This window comes from Salvia miltiorrhiza, chromosome 2 (genome assembly GCF_028751815.1).
Source record: "Salvia miltiorrhiza cultivar Shanhuang (shh) chromosome 2, IMPLAD_Smil_shh, whole genome shotgun sequence".
Classification (NCBI taxonomy): Eukaryota; Viridiplantae; Streptophyta; class Magnoliopsida; order Lamiales; family Lamiaceae; genus Salvia; species Salvia miltiorrhiza.
Window position 1 is genome coordinate 54,850,826 of NC_080388.1, and position 14,406 is coordinate 54,865,231.

The 14,406-nt window shown below is 35.6% G+C and overlaps 1 long non-coding RNA gene across 3 annotated transcripts; it reads left to right on the top strand.

Moving 5' to 3' along the window:
- The first annotated feature begins 1,010 nt into the window (after positions 1 to 1,010).
- LOC131010388 (uncharacterized) lies at positions 1,011 to 3,072 on the top strand. Of its 3 annotated transcripts, XR_009096539.1 has the most exons (3): positions 1,077 to 1,689; positions 2,549 to 2,614; positions 2,715 to 3,072. It is a non-coding gene; the product is annotated as an uncharacterized LOC131010388 (long non-coding RNA). The 3 variants fall into 3 exon arrangements; XR_009096540.1 differs by having other exon boundaries at positions 1,011 to 1,689; positions 2,512 to 3,072; XR_009096538.1 differs by having other exon boundaries at positions 1,011 to 1,689; positions 2,549 to 3,072.
- Positions 3,073 to 14,406: the final 11,334 nt, after the last annotated feature.

Here is a 14,406-nt window from a genome sequence, read left to right on the forward strand (position 1 = left end):
AGGAAGCAAGCAATTAGTAATCACTCAATCAACAATGATAACACACACAATAACGAAATCTAACGTTGTAGTAGCCCCCACAGAAAAGGACACCAGAGGTGTAGAGGCAATATCAAATTATCAACTCCTTGAAGGAATCCGACAGCTATATAGCTAAAGTATAGTCTTTTGAGATTGACAATCGCAAGTATAATTGATCGAAAACGACATTAAGGACACACTTAGTCGGAAGTGGATATCCATAATTTCATGCATTTATTATTATCCATTGCTTTTAAATTAATTTATATTGTAAAATAAAAAGATGCATGTATTTTACTAGAAAATTAGTTTTATGGTACATTCAGCGCCCTACCCCAAAGAATTGTTACGATACTACTAAAAGAATAAATTAAAAATAATAAATTTTACAAGATTTTCTAAATATAAAATCTATATATAGTATAAAATAGGAGTTTTTTTTACCTCCAAATTTTCTTTATTCTTTTTCCTTTTTTTCTATTATAATTCTTTTAAAAAATCGTTAACTTTGATTCATGAAAAAATATTCAATATGAATATTAAATTAAACATTATGAGAATATCTTTAATTCAATGTAAAAAATTATAAAGAATAAATTTCAAATGAATAAGTTATGATAGTTTAAAGTGCCAAAATTATTTTTTTTTCTCTTTCATTTATCTCTAATCTTAACATCATACTCTTTTTGCATTTTGTTTTCGTTTGTTGGTGAAAATAAAACAGTAGATGTCTTTATTTTTTCATTTCAAAAAAGTTTACAAGGTTGTCTATTAATTTGTATTAATAGAAGCAAATTTGTATTAATTTAATATCAAATTGTAAATAAAAAAAATTAGTATATCTTAAAATTATAATTTAAAATTATAAATAAATTTATTTAATTATGTATATGACTTATTTATTTATTTATATAATCATATATTGTTGTTATATTTTTCATTTTGTATTATTCATATTTTTCCTGATTATTTAATTAATTTTGGGCTATTTAAATATGAACATTTAATAATAATACAATTTGTTTTGGAGTAAGTACCAAATTCCCTCATTGTTGGCGTTCTTATCGCGTACAGGACCCTATAGTCAGGGTTAGAGTTGTTTAATACCTCAATAGGGCAAAATCGCACCAAATTTCTCCTTGTCACTTAACGAACGTTAACACCGTTGGAATAAATAAATTTTCTTTTATTTTTAATTAAAGTGGGCCCCTACCGTTGTGTTTTCCGGCAACAATTCACATTCTGCCGGGGGAAGCTCAGCTTCTTCCACCGGAGCTCATCCCTCAATTTTCTGCTAGATCTGCCGCCTACTGTCGATGTCTGGCCACCAATTCGGTCAAATCATCAGTAATTTTGGCGATGGGATTCCGGCGACGGGTACTCTCCCATCTCTTCGAGCCTTCGACGAGTGGCAGAACAGGGTCGTCGCGCCCTCTCCCTGAAGTCCGGCGGAGCAGGGCAGTCAGCCCCCTCCTTTTCCTCGCGGTTAGCATCAACGTCAATCCGGCATCCGTCCCTGTTAAATGAAAATCAGGTACAACAAAATACCTGGAATAAGCCTCCCTCCGCTCCTAAATGCTAAACGGATGGAAAGAAGGTTTGCAGAAAAGTTTTTTCAAATTGAAAGGGAATTTCTCGAGCTCGAGATCTAACGGCTGCTATTAATAGGTGCATTTTTTCTCATTAATAGGTTCATTTTTTCTCCTATTTTGCTCTGCAATTTTCAACTTTTTTGGTCGTTGTTTTCAAGTTTTTGAAGGCGGAATGGATCTCGAGCTTTTCTGTTTCTGTTTTTCGCTTTTGAAGTTTCATGAGTTCATCGTGCAAAGTTTCGTATGCATTCAGACCAGGGGCGGATCCAGGATTCAATGTTAGGGGGGGCTGAATCTATTGGACTACGGTGCTTGAAAATATTTACACGGGGGTTCGGGGGCGGGAGTCCCCGAAGCAAATTTTTTTGAGCATTCCGTACACTTCATTTTCATGCATTTTTTCAACAATCACTTAATATAATAAGATAATTGTTCGCAATTCAATTAATTCAACATCAAGTAGATTGAAAGCATATAAAGACGTACTTTTATTCATTTTTCTTAAAAAAAAAATTGTTTCATCTTCTAAACAAATAAACTAATTTTCATTGTTAGTAATTAGTAATTTTACTTTTACCTTTAGAATTGACTCAAATTTAACATTAAAAATTAACTAAGAAAGAAAAAATGATAAAAATAATATGGATAGTTGGATACTATAAATAACTCAATGTGTTGAGCAATTAATATGGATAGTTGGATACTATAAATAATGTATTACTATATTTTTTCTTGTATTTTTCTATTTATATACACATATATAGATATAAAACAAAATAATAAGAATATATATATATATATATATATATATCTATATTATTAAAAAAAAAAAAAACTTAAAAATTGGGAGGGGGCTGAAGCCCCCCCTAGCCCCCCCCTGGATCCGCCACTGATTCAGACTGATTGTAGAGGGTAAAGGAGAATTTTTATTTCAGAATTGAAGCTGAAGGCTATTTTTTGTGTTCGTCTTTGGCTTCTGGGTTTTAGCTTCCAAGATCTCAGTAAGGCTTCCTCGATTTCATTCTTCTGAAAATATGTGAATTTTGCCGCTTGTTGAGATTGATATTTTTTTGTTTAACGATTGCTGATTTTTTGCACTAGTGCAATATGTTATGGAATCTGTTATTCTCTTCTCCTGCAGAATAGATTTTTTGGCACACCTCACCTAGCAAAGCAGGCTGGGAAGACTCTTGCTAACAAGCCAAATCAGTAGACACCACAATCTGGATGATCTGTCTCGTGCAAGAGCTACACCAAATCATTTGTTTCGGAGAAAGCTTTGGAATCCCACACAAAAGCCAAGCATGCTAGCAAGTAATTTGGGAATTAGATGTGACTTGATTTTTACAGACTTGGCCTTCAATGTGTAAAGGCTGGGGTAGGTTGAGAAGTCTTCTGTATTATGGTTTTGGTTTATCGGAAATAATGCAGCTAATGATATTTCTTATGTTTTCTATCATGAATTTTGGATTGTTGCATGAATTTTTCCATCTCATGTCTCTCTAATTCCAATTATTTTTCTGGGTATGCTTTAGTTGCTTCAATTGTGAAAGTGGTCGTGGCTTCACAGGTTCTATGTTTGTGTAACTATTGTTTCTTTACTTGTATTCGTATGGTGATGTTGAAGTTTTAAATCATCACTGGGTGTATTGAAACTTTGGCATGCTCTTTGTGTTACATATAATGTGTTCTGTGATGGGTAAATGATCTACTATGTAGTGAACAGTTGTAAATTTATTACTTCCTTCTATTTCAAACTGCTTGAATTACTGCAATTGCATTGGTTTCAAGAGTTGTGAAATGGTGAGAGAATGACTGAGCCTGTGGATGGTGGGAAGATGGAGGCGGAGTGGGAGACAGGGATATCGCTAATTGAGCAACTGGTGCCGGAGATAAGAATGCATGAATTCACAATTAGATACGTGAATTCACAGCTTAATATTTTTAAATTTACAATTAAATCTATTAATTCACAACTAGATAGTCTAGATTTATTAATTCACAATTAAAATCAGAATTCACAATCAATTCACAACTTGAAATAATGCTAGTCGTGAATTTAAGTTTTAAAGCTTGAATTCACGACTAACAATATTTCTAGTTGTGAACAACTAATGTTATTTATAGTCGTGAATTCATGCGAATTCACGACCAACAATATTTCTAGTTATGAATTCACTCGAATTACCGACAAACAACTAACACTATTTATTGTTGTGAATTTATTTAAAACTCGAATTCACAATTTAATGTTTTTGAATTCACGACTACATCTACGAATTCACAGCTTAATATTTTGAATTCACGACCAGATTTATGAATTCACAATTAAAACTAGAATTCACAACCAGCTCGATGAATTCACAACTGAATCAGTTAGTGTTGGTTGTGAATTCAAGTTTTAAAGCTCGACTTGAATTCACAACTAGTTGTTTTGATTGTGAATTCAAACTTTAAAATTCAAATTCACGACTACTTGAATTCACAACCAAAATAAATCATGGTTGTGAATTCGAGTATTAAAGCTCGAATTCACAACTAGTTGTTTTGGTTCTGAATTCAAACTTTAATATTCAAAAATCACGCCTACTTGAATTCATAACCAAAATAAATTATGGTTGTGAATTCGAGTTTTAAAGCTCGAATTCACAACTTTAATAAAATTTGGTGATCGAAAGATGTCGAAAATTCAGAACATAAAATACTAGTATATTAACCTGTTAAAGAACTATCCATAGCCTGGAACTATTTTTTCTCAAATATGGATTTAACGAATGATCTCCTCACGTATGTGGATGATGTGACTGTATAAATACTCTTATTCTATCAGAGATGTGAGCAACACGTGATGGTTACCAGCGGAGAGTTTGTAACGGTGCAATTAGCGAAAGTTAGCTTTAGCTGAGAAGCTCAATTAGTTTTGTTACTTGCATGAGATGATCTGGAGCGTTGATTGTCAACGGATAAGATCATATTATAGCTGATATATATAAGAGTAGCTTATGGGTGTTAGGTGTGTCATGTGTGTGATCATTCATTACTGTATAAGATTTATTAGTACATGATAATTAGGCGTGAGCGAGAGATGATCACAACGGTTGTTCTTTGAAGAAGCTATTATTATTCTACACAATTCCGCTTCCTCGATCAAATATACATTCTATTCTTTTAGCATGGACGTAGATCTTATTTAAGATCGGACCACATAATTGTTCTTGTGTTTTACTTGCTGCGTGTTGCATTAGTTTTCTTGGTTGTGTTCTTCGCCGTTTCGTAATTATAAGTTAGGTCTTTAATTCTATCAAGATCGTATTTTCCAAAGTCCAATATTAAATTAACTAGCATTTACATCCGTGTATCAACTTAATTATCATATTCATCCAAAAAATTTAAATTTAACTGAACATAGTTGAGCCAAATATTGAAAAAAAAAACATAAAAAGATAAAGAAGAATTCACAGTAATAAAAATTGATATTATGAAAGGCAAAAAAAAAAAGTTAAAAAATGAAATCAACAACAAAAATAAAAAAATGAAAAATAGATTTATTCAAAAAAAGATGAGAGGGGAGAGATAGTTTTTTTTCAATTTTAAATAAATATAACTTTTACATTTTAAATATTTTTAAATAAAATATATCAAATCAAAACTCTTATCGTGATCTTTAATTTGATATGCATATTAATTATTTTATAATTAGTCGTGTTTCACAATTTTAGAAAGAAAATAAAAAATATGAACATGAAGAAAAAGAAAATAAAAAGAAAAAAAATATAATGACAATATTTAACACATAAAAAGTGTAGGCCTTACCACTTTACACCTTCTCCTTATTTTAAGTACTAAAGCAACCCGTCACTTTTAATGGGACAGAGGGAATAGTTTACAAATAGACTTTTAATTTTATTATGACTACAAAATTGTTACTCAATTTTGAAATCAATTTGAAATTGATTTCAAATTGAATCCTGGCTTTTTAATACTCCATTCATCAATGATAAAACTTTTTAGGATAGAGTGACACGAGTTTTATGATGAGGTTATTGAGTGTATTTAGAGTGGTGAAAATGTGTTGTAATCAGTGATGTGCTGTTTTAATTTGTATTGAGAGTGATGAAATTGTGAAAAAGTAAGAATATATAAGATTTTATAAGTAGTGAGATATAATCCAAAAATAAAATATAAATTTTATTTTATGGATGTTCGGAAAAGGAAAAGTAAGAAATTTTTATTATGAATGGAAGGAGTATAGTATAGATTAGTGCCTATCTTATGTAATTGATGAAGGCCCAAAGTGTCGTAAAATGTTTTCACTTATTTAATAGCCACTATTTGCTCATTTCACAATAGGTCTAAAGTAATGTAGCATTTGAAAATTCATTTAAAGCTCAGTTACTAGTTGACTAAAAGTCCCGAATTCAATTTAGCAGGAGGCCCAACATAGCCCGTCCATTCCTTTCACTAAATTACATATAAAGCCCAATTAATGAATCATAATGAAACTCCCAAAGGATAATTTCATCTTTGGTGCCATCTATTTAGATCTCAAATCGCTGGTAAGACGATGAACCAACTTTTATATGATTCTCGTTATGTTAATATGAAGGGCCGGTAGAATTAATAGCCTTATCTTGCTTTGAATTAAGGGCAATGCTACGAGAAATTATGCTAATTCGAGACAAGATTTCACATTTAATTTTTGGAGACTTAATTGATCGAGGTGAAATTACTTTACAAAAATATTATTTGAGTTATATGCTCGAATATTTCATTAACTACACACGCTCATTTAATAAAATGCTTTTTTCGCTCTATTTTGTTAAATACTGAACGAGTTATCAGTCGAGATTCTCTTAACATATCAAGATACTTACTACAGAATTGTGTACACTTGGATAACTGCGTGTGGGTGGATTTCCATTATGTCCTGCCAATAAATAATAGATGTTGGGTTGGATGTGTTACAAAGCACGATTATACCCAATTTCTATATTCTCTACATCCTATAACCATTCCTTATCTTTATTATTTGTCTGTTATCATAAATGTGATGGATGATAACGATGCGTGCACGATGAACAGAGACTTGTAAAATAATTGTAACAATGATTGTACCATGATGTGTACTTATGTTCTATTTCCTTTATCTGATTCAACAAAGAATCTTAATTTGTCATATCAATATCCGGCCAAAAATAACATAAAGTTTTATACTCCCATAGCATTTAAATTCCTAATGTTTTATGCGCCTAGTGCATACCTAAGGTTTTAATGTACGAGCGCATTCAAAAACCTAATGTTTTATGTGCCGCGCGCATTAGATTATGCCCCATTTAGTGTATTTGTTGCATATTATTATGCACCATTTATATTATGTGGCATTTCCCATTATGCGCCATTTTAGATTATATAATGATTCATTAATTGCATGTTTTAAATTATGCGCATTGCATTTTAGATTGTGTGTCATTTACTATAATAATAATAATAATAATAATAATAATAATAATAATAATAATAATAATAATAATAATAATAATAATAATAATAATAATAATTGCATTTTAGTGTGTTCGAGCCTATTTGATTAGATATAATATCATACCTAGAAATTCATGCTGACAAAAAGTTATGTTAATTGCATTTTAGTGTTTTGCTCCCCATTAGATCATTATGTGCTTCCATTTGAATTTATAAAATTATGCGCCCCCATTTGATATTTCATATTAGATTTGTCCATCGTGCAAATACATCATAATAGTTGTAGTTAAAATTACACACACACACACACACACACACACACACACACACACACACACACACATATATATATATATATATATATATATATATATAGGGAGATGTTCAAGAAAGAACCATAAATAAAAAAAGAACGGAGAATCATTTTCAGTCATTCGATTATCAAGATCTACGGTGGATGTATCATCTTGTTGAATGAATGCAGATCCTGGGTTCGAATCCTGAAGGGAGCATTTTTATTTTTATTTTTTTGAGTTCATTAATTTTAACAGTGAATGCATTAATTTTTACAGTGAATGCATTAGATTTAATGATTCTCACGTTCTCACAAATAATGTAGTTCTCTCTAGAACCACACCCTTAATTTTGAAATATTTAATTTTATACACCATTCATAATTGTAATATAAAAAAATAGAGTAGTACACTAACAAAATAAAAACTCAAATATTTTATAAAATTAGTTTTTGAAAACGAACATTTACGAATTGGCAAAATAATCACAATTGATATTTTTGAAAAATCATACTTCCTCCGTCCATTATATCGTTTCCACTTTTGCTATTTTAGTCTGTCCACGATATCATTTCCACTTCCATTTATAGCAGTAGGGTCCACAAACTCCATTTTCAGTAATAGTGGAATCCAAACTCTACTCACAATAATAACGACAACTATCCACCATTTTCTTAAAACTCGTGTCGTCCACAAAGTGGAAACAATATTGCGGACGGATGAAGTAGTTTTTTTTATAAATTTGATATTAATAATCTTTTAATCAATAATACATGAATAATCTACTAATTTAGGCTAAGATTAAATATGGTATTTGTCAAAATTATAGATGCATTAATGCAATGGAATCAATCAATTATAAGGTCATGTATAAATATAATATAATATAATATAATGTAATACTAATATTGATATAACTTTAATTAATACTACATATAATTATAGATTTCTTAGAGCAAACATATATATATATATATATATATATATTAATTTCAGTAAGTGTTAAATTTTTTATAAAATTATTTATCTTTATATTCATAATAAAAATTCATAGTACAAAATATTGTTAATAATGATAATTGATTGTATTGTGATAGAGAAATAGAGTAATTTTTATGGACGTCCCAAAATGAAAAAAAAAACTATAGTATTTTTTATGGATGGATGGAGTATTATTTATTTTTGAAACAAAAATATCAAACAAATATTTTAGTCTCCCTTTCTTGTAACCTTAATAATTTTATTTTGAGTTCCATTGTATTTTCTATATTTCCTTTTTTTTTTTCGAACTCATCACTTGAGATCTTCACTAATGTGCTTAGAATGTGAAGCTTTTATATATATAGGGTAGGGTTAACATAGAAATCCCTCTTAAGATGAAAACTATGAACCAATTTAAAGTCATTGATTTAAATTAAATAGAGAGCTGAGATTAAACTACAGATGCACAATTTTGATTGCATAGATGCACAGTTTCAATTGCATAGATGCACAATTTCGATTTACTTGAGTATTTTGCATTGTTGGTTTCAATTGGATAAATTGCATATTTTTTAAGTGCACAGTAAAATATAATAGATGCACAGTTTCTTTTGTTGACTAAATCCTAACCATTAGATCTAATATTTAAAAGGTCAAGATTAGGTTCCTAGTTCTCATTTTAACAGAGGTTTTTATTAGAATCTCTTCCTATATATATATATATATATATAAATGTATATTATCGCAAAAAATAATAGATCATCATTAATTTTACAAATTTATTTATGAATAATAGAAGCAACATGTTATTAAATCCACCAAATATAACATATAATAAAATAGTAGTAATATTATTTGAAGATAATTAGAAAGATAATACATGCAAAATCATGGCCTAATGTCTAATGGCAGTTGGTGCATGTTTTAAATATAATTGACAATTTTTTAAAAAATAATAAGTTTGCCCTCTTTAATTGAATCTATTTACAAAATTGCCACTCAAATCAAATTGAAATCAATTTATAATTGAAAGTGCTTTTTAATATAGTATAGATTTGGCCATTTTATTGATTACTATAGACAATTTGTGTTTTATTCCCACAATTTGTTAAGTAATGTATATGGTATTTAAAATATTACTATTATTTTTAATATTGATTAATATAAAGTATTTATAGCTAGCCTATTATTATCACAACTAAAGCGGAGACCAGGCACGCGTGATATGAGCTGGAGAGAAAAAGAAGAAGGCACGCGTGTTTGACCAAAGCTTGCGCCGCACCAGGTCGATCGCCGCCGCCGGCTGCCCGCTGGAATCTGGCTCCGGTCAGCGTAGAGGAACGCCGCTAGGCGGCCCGCCACCCGATAAGGCGGAGACGAACGCCGCTCGCGCCTTTCCGCAGTCAGCGGAGACGATCCGCAGCAATCGCAGTCATAAGCTCCGGCTGACCGCGATTCACCACCGCTTCAGTCTCCCGTCGCATCTCCAGATCCGGCCCCGCTGTTCCTAAGGCGATTCTCCAGATCCGGCCCCGCTGTCCTACGAAGTTGGGAAATGTAGAAGTACGAGCGGAGCACGACCAGGCCGATCGCCACCGCTGGCTGCCCGCTAGAATCTGGCTCCGGTCAGCGGAGAGTAACGCCGTTAGGCGGCCCGCCACCCCACAAGGCGGAGACGAACGCCGCTCGTCTGCAGCAATCGCAGTCAACAGCTCCGGCAGACCGCGATTCCCCACCGAATCCTTTCCCGTCTCCGCTAAAGTCTTCATTCGCATCTCCAGACCCGGCACCGCTGTTCCTAAGGCGATCTGAGAGAGAAATGGATCTCCCAATCACCGGCGACCGGGCTGTTCCCATAGCCACCCAGCGTTCCGCCCTTCCGCCTCCGACGTCTCCACGCAGCAACTGGCGAAGGTCCGCTCCCGCCGCAGCCGCTGATGAAGCTCCGCAGCTGCTGCCGAACCTCTCTGCCGCTGAAGAAGAGATCTGCTCACCGGCCCAGTCGCCGCCCATGCAACCCTTTGCTGAGATCGCCGGCACGCCACAACCGATGCCGCCAATGTCGCCGAGCAAGCCACCGACGCCTACGATGCAAATCAACCAACAACAGTTGCCGATTATGGTTGATAAGGCAGGGCTGAATCTGCCTCAAGTTTCCAATAATTTCTCTACTCAACGTCATAGCCATGGAGAATATCACGACAAAGAGAAATCTGCTGTTGAATATTCAAAGGGTTTGGCTGAGGAATCTACGACAACGTCCTTTGCTGGTAGACCTTCTGGACATTCACAAGTTCATAAATTCACTACATCCAATACTAAGGTTCAGGATTTGATCAAGGGAGACAATTCTAAGAAGGCCTCGGCGACAGAGCTTCACCGGCCGAGCACCACTTCTTTTGCTTCGCTTCTGAGGAGACCCCGACAAATTGAACGTACGCCGGATGTGCTTGTTCATCGATTCACTTCGCTGCAACCGGACTTCTCTGGTGAAATACCCACGCTTAGGGTGCCAAAAGAGCATCTGCTGCCCAAAATAAATCAATTTGAGCATGTTTTAATTGGTCGTCTTCTTCTTAGGAAAGGAGAGAAGCCGCGTCTTCTCACGGATCTTAAACGTGATCTTCAGGTGGCTTGGAATATTGACAATGATTGGCAAATCATCCCCATGGGAAAGAGCTTCTACACTATTAAATTTAATACCGCTGAAGACAAGACGATAGTTCAGAAAAGCACTTCTTGGGAGTTACCTTTCGGAACCATGCGGTTACGCGAATGGGTGAGATTCTTCGACCCCTATAAAGAAATTTCATCACTTTGTGAAGTTTGGATGCGCATTTATTATTTGCCCTTAGAATTTTGGACTCTGGATGTCATTACGGGTATTGGAAGGGCGATGGGATCGCCTATTAAAGTTGATGGGGCTTCTGCACGTGGTGCTGCTGGACATTATGCTCGAATTTTGTTGGAAATTGATCTCTCGCGTCCTCTTCCGGAGGCTTTGCTGGTTGACGGGGAAGAACGTTCCTTTCACGTCGAATTTGAATTCGAACAACTACCGGCCTTCTGCTCTAAGTGTAAGATCACTGGACATTCTATTGATAACTGCAATAAAATGAAGAACAAATCCAAGGAGGACAGCAGGAATGGGAAGGCCAAAGATATGTCGCTGGTGAAAGACAAGGAAATAATTAATAAGGGAGCTGCCAAGGAGGTTAGGGCACCTAACTGGAAACCAAAATCTTGGGACCAGAATAGGACTGACCAAGCTCACAGACCGCAGATTATCACTGAAAATCAGTTTGGGGTTTTTCAACAGGTGGCTGTCGAAGAAGAGCAGATTCTAAATCAGTTGGGGGTTTTGGAACAGGTTGTTGTTGAAGAAGAGCAGATTCTGACACCGCGGGGAACAAAGAACAACAATCAGTCGTTGGCTTTAACTGATCGGAATGTTGATTTTGAGGATGCCAATGGAGATAGATTGATGTCAGGTCCGGATATCTTACAGGCGATCACTGTGCCGGTAACGGAAGAGATAGATTCAGGAGAGGAATCTGATGGGCAGTCGGATGGTGGCAAGACAGTGGCTGAAGAAGATTCACAACAGATCGTCATTTTTGAAAGTTCGGTCAATCGGGATAAAAATTGTGAGAAACAAGAAAAGATGATGGAAAGCGCTATCAAAGCTCAGCGGATAGTGGAAACTTTCAGGAATTGTGAGGCGGAGGCGCAGGTGAAAAAAAGGGGGAGACCGCCGAAAGATTTGGCAATAAGGAAACCGAGGATTCTCGAGGAAGATAGTATCAAGAGTCGTCTACGGAAGTCAGTGGAGCAGCAACCTAACCAACAACCCAATCAACAGGCTGAAGATTTCATCAAAAAATAAACTTTACAAAGCTTGGGAAGCAGGAGATAAACCTAGAGATTTCATTATTACATCTGGGAGCTCGAAGAATGATAGAGCCCTGAATAATGTGGCGGCCAAGAGTTGGGCAGCTGAAGTGGAATCGGGTGAAAACCCGAACACGAATTCTCAGTCTTTATGATGAATGTCCTCGTATGGAATGTCCGGGGCCTTACGGACGAGTCCAAACGAGTTTTAAAGGAGCATTGCGACTCCTTCTCCCCTGTTATTGTTGGGATTATTGAGCCTAAGACGAATCTCAAGAAGACTTTTTCTAGATTTTGGCGTTCTCTGAATCTTATTCCTTGTTTTCAAAATTCAAGAGACAACATGAGTTCGAATATTTGGGTTTTTTCTCATCCTTCGGTTACTCATGATGTGATTTTCTCCTCGGAGCAGGTGGTTATCATGAACTGCAGATGGTCAACGTGGAATTTCAAAATCGCGGTGGTGCATGGCGTTAACACGTATGCTGGCAGACGGCGTTTGTGGTTGGATCTTCTGGATCATATTGATGGTAATGTTGTCTTTATTGGCGATTTTAATGCGGTGAAAGGCGCCCATGAAAGAAGTAGTGACTATATGCCTAACTCTACTGCTTGTGCGGAGTTCTGTGAATTCATTGAAGCCACCGGTTTCATTGAGGCGCCTACGGTTGGTCTGCATTACACGTGGTCTGGTCGTAGATTTATGCCTACCCATGTGGAGTCTCGTCTGGATAGAGCGATTTTTGCTGATTCTTTTGCAAATCTCTGGAGTTCGGTTTTTGTCCAAGCTCTTCCACGTATTACCTCGGATCATTCCCCGCTTGTTCTTCATTGCATGGTGGATGCTCCTCCTCGCCATCATTTCTTTAAGTTCCTTAACATGTGGATCTTACATCCGGATTTTCTCCATACGGTGGAAGGGTCCTGACAGATGGATACCGAGATTGGCTGCCCGATTTTTAAAGTTATGCATAAATTAAAGCGTCTTCGGCAGGTTCTTCGCGCGTGGAATCGGAATGTTTTTGGAAATGTTGATTCTTGTATCATGAATACTCAACAAGAGCTTTTGGAGATTCAAGATCAGATTGCCAGGGATGGTTACACGGAGGATCTCTTTGATAAAGAAGTGGAAGCCCAAGCAAAGATCAACGTTGCGCTTTCCAGGCAGAGCTCGCTTTTACAGCAAAAAAGCCGGGTGTCTTGGCTTCAAGATGGAGACAGGAACACGAAGTTCTTTCATGCGATGCTTAGGTTTCGTCGTAAACCTCACATCGTTTCTCACATGGAGATCAATGGAGATATGAATTACGACCAGAAGGTTATTGGGGATCATATCGTGGATTTCTTCTCTTCTTTGTTTTCGACTAGCAGTCATACTAATACTGATATTACGGCGGTTGAGGCGGTTATTGAGGAGATGGTCGAAGATCGTTATAATAATTTGCTCATTCGTTTGCCGGATGAAGAGGAAATTTCTGCTGCGGTTTTTCAGATGGAGCCGAACAGCTCGCCTGGGCCTGATGGTTTCTCGGGTAAGTTCTTTCAGCATTGTTGGTCGATTATTAAAGTGGATATTTGGTGTGCTGTACAAGCTTTTTTTCGGAATTCTTATCTTCCTCAAGGCTGCAATTCTAATACCTTGGTGTTGATACCTAAGAAAGATGTCGTCAATTCGGTCTCGGATCTGAGACCGATTGTTTTGTCCAACTTTCTTTACAAGATTATTACTAAGGTGTTGGCGTCTAGACTGAGCCAGGTTGCTGCTGTTTATGTTTTCCGTCATCAGTTTGGTTTTATTAGCGGTCGTTCCATTCACGATTGTATTCTGATTGGGTCCGAAGGCGTGAACTGTATGCATCGTACGAGCCGTGGTCAAAACATGGCTTGCAAGATTGACATCAAAAAAGCTTTTGATACTCTTAGCTGGGATTTCCTGCTTAACGTTCTTCGTGTTGCTGGCTATGATTCAAAGTTCATTAGTTGGATTGAGATTCTGCTTCACTCGGCTAGGATTTCTATTCTGTACAATGGTCAGCTTAAAGGTTATTTTGCGTGTTCAAGGGGTGTTCGTCAGGGCGATCCTCTTTCTCCGATTCTTTTTGGAATCGCCGAGGATGTTCTTGGTAGGCTCTTTGCAAATTGTGTTA